Below are 6311 nucleotides of genomic sequence, written 5' to 3'. Positions count from 1 at the left end.
ACGCTACATTTATTCCTGATTAAATATTCAAATTTGCCGTATTCTTGCCCCCTGAAACGCTCTGATTGGGTATTCTAGTACAAGTGATATATATATATATATATATATATATATATATATATATATATATGTATATATATATATATATATGTATATATATATATATATATATATATATATATATATATATATATATATATATATATATATATATATATATGTATATATATATACATATATATATATGTATATATATATATATATATATATATATATTTTTTTTTTTTTTCACAAGATACCCTGACACACCTCCATGTAGTTGATAATCTTTATGAATTATTTAAAAGGGGTTTGTGAAAGGTTTTCTTCATATGCGTATTAATATTATATACTAATAGTCCTTAGTTGCAGTTGCATATTTTCTGAACACCTTATCTTGAGAATGATTTACTTCCTTGATATTTTTGCAATACATGTGTCTGAAGTAAAATTAATTATTGATATTTATAAACGCTGACAAAGTGTAACCCTAACCTTTAAACACTGACATTTTTCCTCACTTTAATTGACAAAGTGCAGATTTTACATCCTTAATTTTCTTGCTGGTTTAATGTATTGCTGACTGCTACAGCATAAAATGGAATAAGCGAGAATAATTTTCAAACTTTGTCAGTTGCATGTTTTTGTAAATCACAGAAGCATATTTTCCAAGCTCTTATCATTGCTGCCATGTAGATAGGTCCAGCTTATGTCATTCAGTCACAAAAGAGATGATTCAACCACGACCCAGGTGTTATGAATGCCAAATCCCTGTCACACAATGAGGGCTACTTAAACAGAAAAAAGCCATTGTTATATTTATTTGTAAGACTTGTGCTTTTACTACCATAACATGTGAAAATGACAAAGAAGGATCACCCAGTTGCTCCCACTAAGCTTTGGGGCAGATTCCCCCTTCAATTAAGATTAAATTGACTTTGACCTAGCATATAATCCAAACTGAGACTTATCATTGTGTTCACAAAGTTTTGCACAGCGCTTTGGTCAGTTTCTGCTGTTTGGATTGTGATGCATAAACAAACTAGACTTGAAAACGTCGGCTTAAAAAGAAAACTAAGAACCCCATCCTTATCAAAGGCATAAACTCTGCCAACAAATTTTGTTTGTTCAACTGAAAAAGGCTCAATCATTGAGCAGTAGATGGACCACTATTTGTTTTAGGTGTACAGAAAGTCTTATAGACTTACAGGCTCTGTTTACACAGTTCTTAGCCTAAAAAAGTGAAGTGAGCATAGAGCCTCCATTCTTTTTAATGGCCAGCAGGGGGCGACGCCTCTGGTTGTAAAAAGGAAATCCGGTTGTACAGAAGTTTGGGAGCAAACGGCCTTTGGCTCCTTCACTCTGTGACCTCGGTAAACACTTATGGGCTCAGTGACCGACTTCAGGCCATACTGAAAAAAACCCCATGATGTTAATCTTGTAAATGATTGTCTTTCTAAGCATCAGAAAGGGGGAACATTCAGATTTTGGTTATTAGCTAACATCTTGCCAAACACAAATTTATCAGCCAATGATCATGCACTTTCCCAGTTACATCCACACTTTGCTAAAAAACATCAAGATGGGAAAAAAAACACTCAGCTCGAGGCCAGTGGGTGGTGTCACAGTAGATACGCGGATCCTTTATGCTGTCTGTGATCTTAGGCGATCAGATCAAGTCAACTACTCTAAGTACAAATAAATCTCCACTAGTATCCTGTGCTACGACACAGAAGTTCACCTCAACCAGGTGACTTCAGCCCTAACTCTGGATTTTCTGTATACAAAGGTGGCTAACCATTTACTGACATAAATTATCATGATAACTAATGCTGCAAGCTTAGCCTGCTCTGGAGTAGGTTATGATCCAAATCTGAGATCAACAGATATGACATAAACCGACCAATCAGTTCTCCAGGAAATAGTGCTATCATTGCTAGAGGCTGACTTCAAAAGGGCTTAACCTAATTAATTTTGGTGCTCTTTTCCAGACTTACTGACTAAAGCACTTAAAGCGCACACTTGTAATACTACATCAGAATCAGAATCAGAATCAGAATGGGTTTATTGCCAGATGTTGAGGTTTACAACATTAGGAAATTGCTGCGGTGCTTCAGTGCAAACAATAAGAATTAAAGTGCTATGTAGAAAGAAAGATATGTGCATGAGATATACATGAGATATATACATGAGAATAAGAATTATGAGTGCTACGTAGAAAGATATATACATGAGTGCAGGTGGTGATCAGTGCCAGACATGAAATGATGCAGTGACACAGCGTAGGGTCATGTGTTAGTGGCGGGGACAGTCATGTGGTTATTGTTCATGTGTCCAACAGCAGAGGGGAAGAAACTGTTCTTGTGGCGAGAGGTTCTGGTGCGAATGGACCGGCGCCTCCTGCCTGAGGGGAGCAGGTCAAACAGACTGTGTCCAGGGTGAGAAGGGTCAGCTGAGATCCGGGCTGCACGCCGCAGTGTCCTGGAGGTGTACAGGTCCTGCAGAGATGGGAGTCTGCAGCCAATCACCTTCTCAGCAGAGCGCACAACACGCTGCAGTCTCTGTTTGTCCCTGATAGTGGCTCCAGCGTACCACACGGTGATGGAGGAGGTGAGGATGGACTCGATGATTGCAGTGTAGAATTGCATCATCGTCCGTGTTGGCAGGTTGAATTTCTTCAGCTGCCTCAGGAAGTACATCCTCTGCTGGGCTTTCTTGATGACGGAGGTGATGGTGGGCTCCCACTTCAGGTCCTGGGTGATGGTGGTACCCAAGAAGCGGAATGAGTCCACAGAGGTGATGGGGGTGTCAGTCAGGATGATGGGGGGGGAGTGGGGCTGTGTGCTTCCTGAAGTCCACAATAATCTCCACTGTCTTCTGGGCATTCAGCACCAGGTTGTTGTGGCTGCACCAGGACACCAGACGTTCAACCTCTCTCCTGTAGGCAGACTCGTCCCCGTCAGAGATGAGTCCAATAACGGTGGTGTCATCTGCGAACTTGATTAGCTTGACAGACTGGTGGGTGGAGGTGCAGCAGTTGGTGTACAGGGAGAAGAGCAGAGGAGAAAGAACACAGCCCTGAGGGGAGCCGGTGCTGATGGTCCGGGAGTCCGAGACATTCTTCCCCAGCCTCACGTGCTGCTTCCTGTCTGTCAGGAAGTCAGTGATCCACCGGCAGATGGGATCAGGCACATTAATCTGGGAAAGCTTGCCTCGGAGATGGTCTGGAAGGATGGTGTTGAAGGCAGAGCTGAAGTCCACAAACAGGATCCTGGCGTAGGTTCCTGGGGAGTCCAGATGCTGCAGGATGAAGTGTAGGGCCATGTTGATGGCGTCGTCTACAGACCTGTTGGCTCTATATGCAAACTGCAGGGGGTCCAGGAGGGGGGCCGTGAGGGTCTTGAGATGGGAGAGAACTAGGCGCTCAAATGACTTCATGACCACAGATGTCAGAGCCACGGGTCTGTAGTCATTTAGTCCAGTGATCCTAGGTTTCTTGGGGACAGGGATTATGGTAGAGGACTTGAAGCAGGCAGGCACATGACATGCCTGCAGTGAGGAGTTGAAGATGCCAGAAAATCACTCTACAGTGCTTTCCCTCTCACACACAGTGGTGTGTTGCTTCAGTCACAGTTGCTGGTAGTATTATTTTGTCTTCCTGTGTAAAGTCTGCTGACATACACTTATAAATCATTGTGATTGGTTAGAAACAGCCAGTGCCACCCCTTTCATGTGAACTTGCAGGGGAAACCCTACATTAGCTTCGTGTGACTGTTTCACTGACTCCTGATTATCATTGTAGGGGCAAGTAAATCTAGATATTTGAAATATACCCTGAGTATGTTGAACACGTGTCCAGGAAAATGTGTAATCGCTGCAGGAACCAGTGTTCTTTCCTCTCTTACTGCATCCTTTTAAGTGGTTAATGGCTTCCAGTCTCAACAGCTGTAATCATTTTGTTTCTGACACTTGAGGTTAATATATAAGCATGTCTGTCTTTGTCTAATACATGTGTGGTTTTCCCAGATTGTGTAAAACATGACTCTAGCTTTTGGATGTGCCAGTGCAGAAGTGCTTCAAACCTGCATTTTCTTTAATGGCCAGGAGGGGGCGACTCTTCTGGTTGCAAATGACATCCAGTTGTATACAAGTGTATAAGAAAATCATCCTTCAGCTCCCCTGATACACAGCCTCAATAAACACTTTCAACATATGTTCACAATTTATACTGCTAGTGTCAAGTCTTGGACCACAACCCATCATCAGTTTAGGAAGTAATAGTTCCCATTAGAGTTAAATAGAAGAAAGCCAGGTATGTTTCACCATGTGACTAACAGATAGGCTGTGACTCTTAATGCAGCCAGATCTTCTTCTACCTTCCCTGTGTGCTCATGCAACTTGTAAAACAGAGTTTAGTTTGAAAGAAATGATTAATAAAGATGGACAAAATAAAAGGAAAAAAAGTGGAACGGAAAAGCTGTGAGTGTGAAATAGAAATAATCTAGAAACAGATGCAGCAAAAAAAAAAATCAACTGATGTTAGCTGTCTGGGTTGCTACAGGAGACAATATTGCCAACAAGTAGTTACAAGTCGATGCTCTCGCTAGCACCAGCCGTGGCGAAGGGCATAATTAGGGACAGCAGTACCAAAAACAGAGTGGAGAAGAGACGGAAGAAGATGTAATTGATGTGGTAAGAAAATAGATGGAGGGACGGAATTAGCAAGAGAAAGATCCAGTGATTGAAGTACAATGATTGGCTGCTTTGACCTGTTTATCCTTTCCCCCTTTTTGTTGTATGTACTACTCATCATTACCATTACTCTGAGGAACTGCACAAATATGTGCACGTATTTAACTGGACCATCTGCACTGTTCTCACAGAACATGGCGGGCAAAAAAATCCCTGGGCTGATTTTTGCGCATTGATCCAGTTACATCCATCTTTTATATCCAGTCAAAGGCAGTTATTTAATAGGTAGGAGCTGCTTTAACAGAATCAGTTATTGCAATCAAAATTGATTCCTTATTCTTATTCTTTTTTTCAGCTACTCCGTTTAGGGGTCCATCTTCCTCAATCTGTGGAATTATTCTGATTTGATTTGGCAAAGACTTTATGTCAGATGTTCCTACTGATGCCACCCTTCCCCGGGGCCTTCTTACTTGCTATCTTTTTTCAGCTTTTTGTGGAAAATTCACACGATGTTAACTGCAGACCTTTCGTGTTGTAGGCTGACATGTATGATATAAAATCTAGTAACTTTTAAGAGGTGATGGAATAAGCTATCTTAAGCTCCTGTTTCCAATGATCCAAGATAATAAAGAGGCTGTGTCTTCATTACTAATCGAGCATTGTTACTTAAAAGTCACATGCACCTTTCTGCAACTGCACGTGTTACCTTGACAACAATACTTGATGAAGGATGGCGATGGAGTGGAGTATAGTAACCATGGTATCAAATCTGTTATTAGTATCTCAGCAGGCACACGTCTTTGGTCCCACACAAACAACCGGCACACTTTTTTATGAAATACCGGCTATGAACTGAAAAGCTCCATAATAGGGCCAACATGGAGAATCGGGTCAGTGGAGTGGGTCTGGGGTAATGTCACATAGCCTATAGTTCATGTTCTGTGTTCAGCTTGCTGCTGTTCTATTTACAGAGAAAACATTAATAATTTCTGCATCTCTCTCTGCATACATCAATGCAGCTGTACTGTACATGTTCCTTCTGTAGTTAGATGGCATGCAGTCGGCACAGGCTGAACCCATTAGTGGAATTAACTCACATCAATGTTTCATTAGGGAGTCATCTCTTATCACGCAGAAAACCAGTGGCCTCACTTTACACGCTCCGGTTTCCATTATGTTCAGGAGATGATCCATGTTTAAACTACAAGCCACAGGGCCCGTGCTTGTTTGAGCCCGGCTGCAGGTGGAGCCCTTCAGCAGGATGGAAGTGGTAATATAACAATAAAAATCGAATTATGTAGCGCTTTTCAAGAAGGGGTCACAAAATAAAGCAAACGCCGAATGGGGAAAGCACATAAAGGCCAATACTCTAGAAAGTGTTTTGGAAAGAAAAAATGGTTTAAAGGAAATTAAGACTCAAGAAACCTTGGGAAAGGATTTCCATTTAAAGCACATTTCAAGTCACTGACTCAGCTGACCTGATTTACTCAGGCAGCTCATTCCTGAGCCTCCAGGCCCCTTTAGAGTTCGCAGCAAGACACAAAAGACCTCTGCCCTTAAGGTACGCACTGCTGCATGTG

This window comes from Astatotilapia calliptera, chromosome 7 (genome assembly GCF_964374335.1).
Source record: "Astatotilapia calliptera chromosome 7, fAstCal68.1, whole genome shotgun sequence".
Taxonomy (NCBI): Eukaryota; Metazoa; Chordata; class Actinopteri; order Cichliformes; family Cichlidae; genus Astatotilapia; species Astatotilapia calliptera.
Note: the sequence above shows the minus strand (reverse complement) of the source record.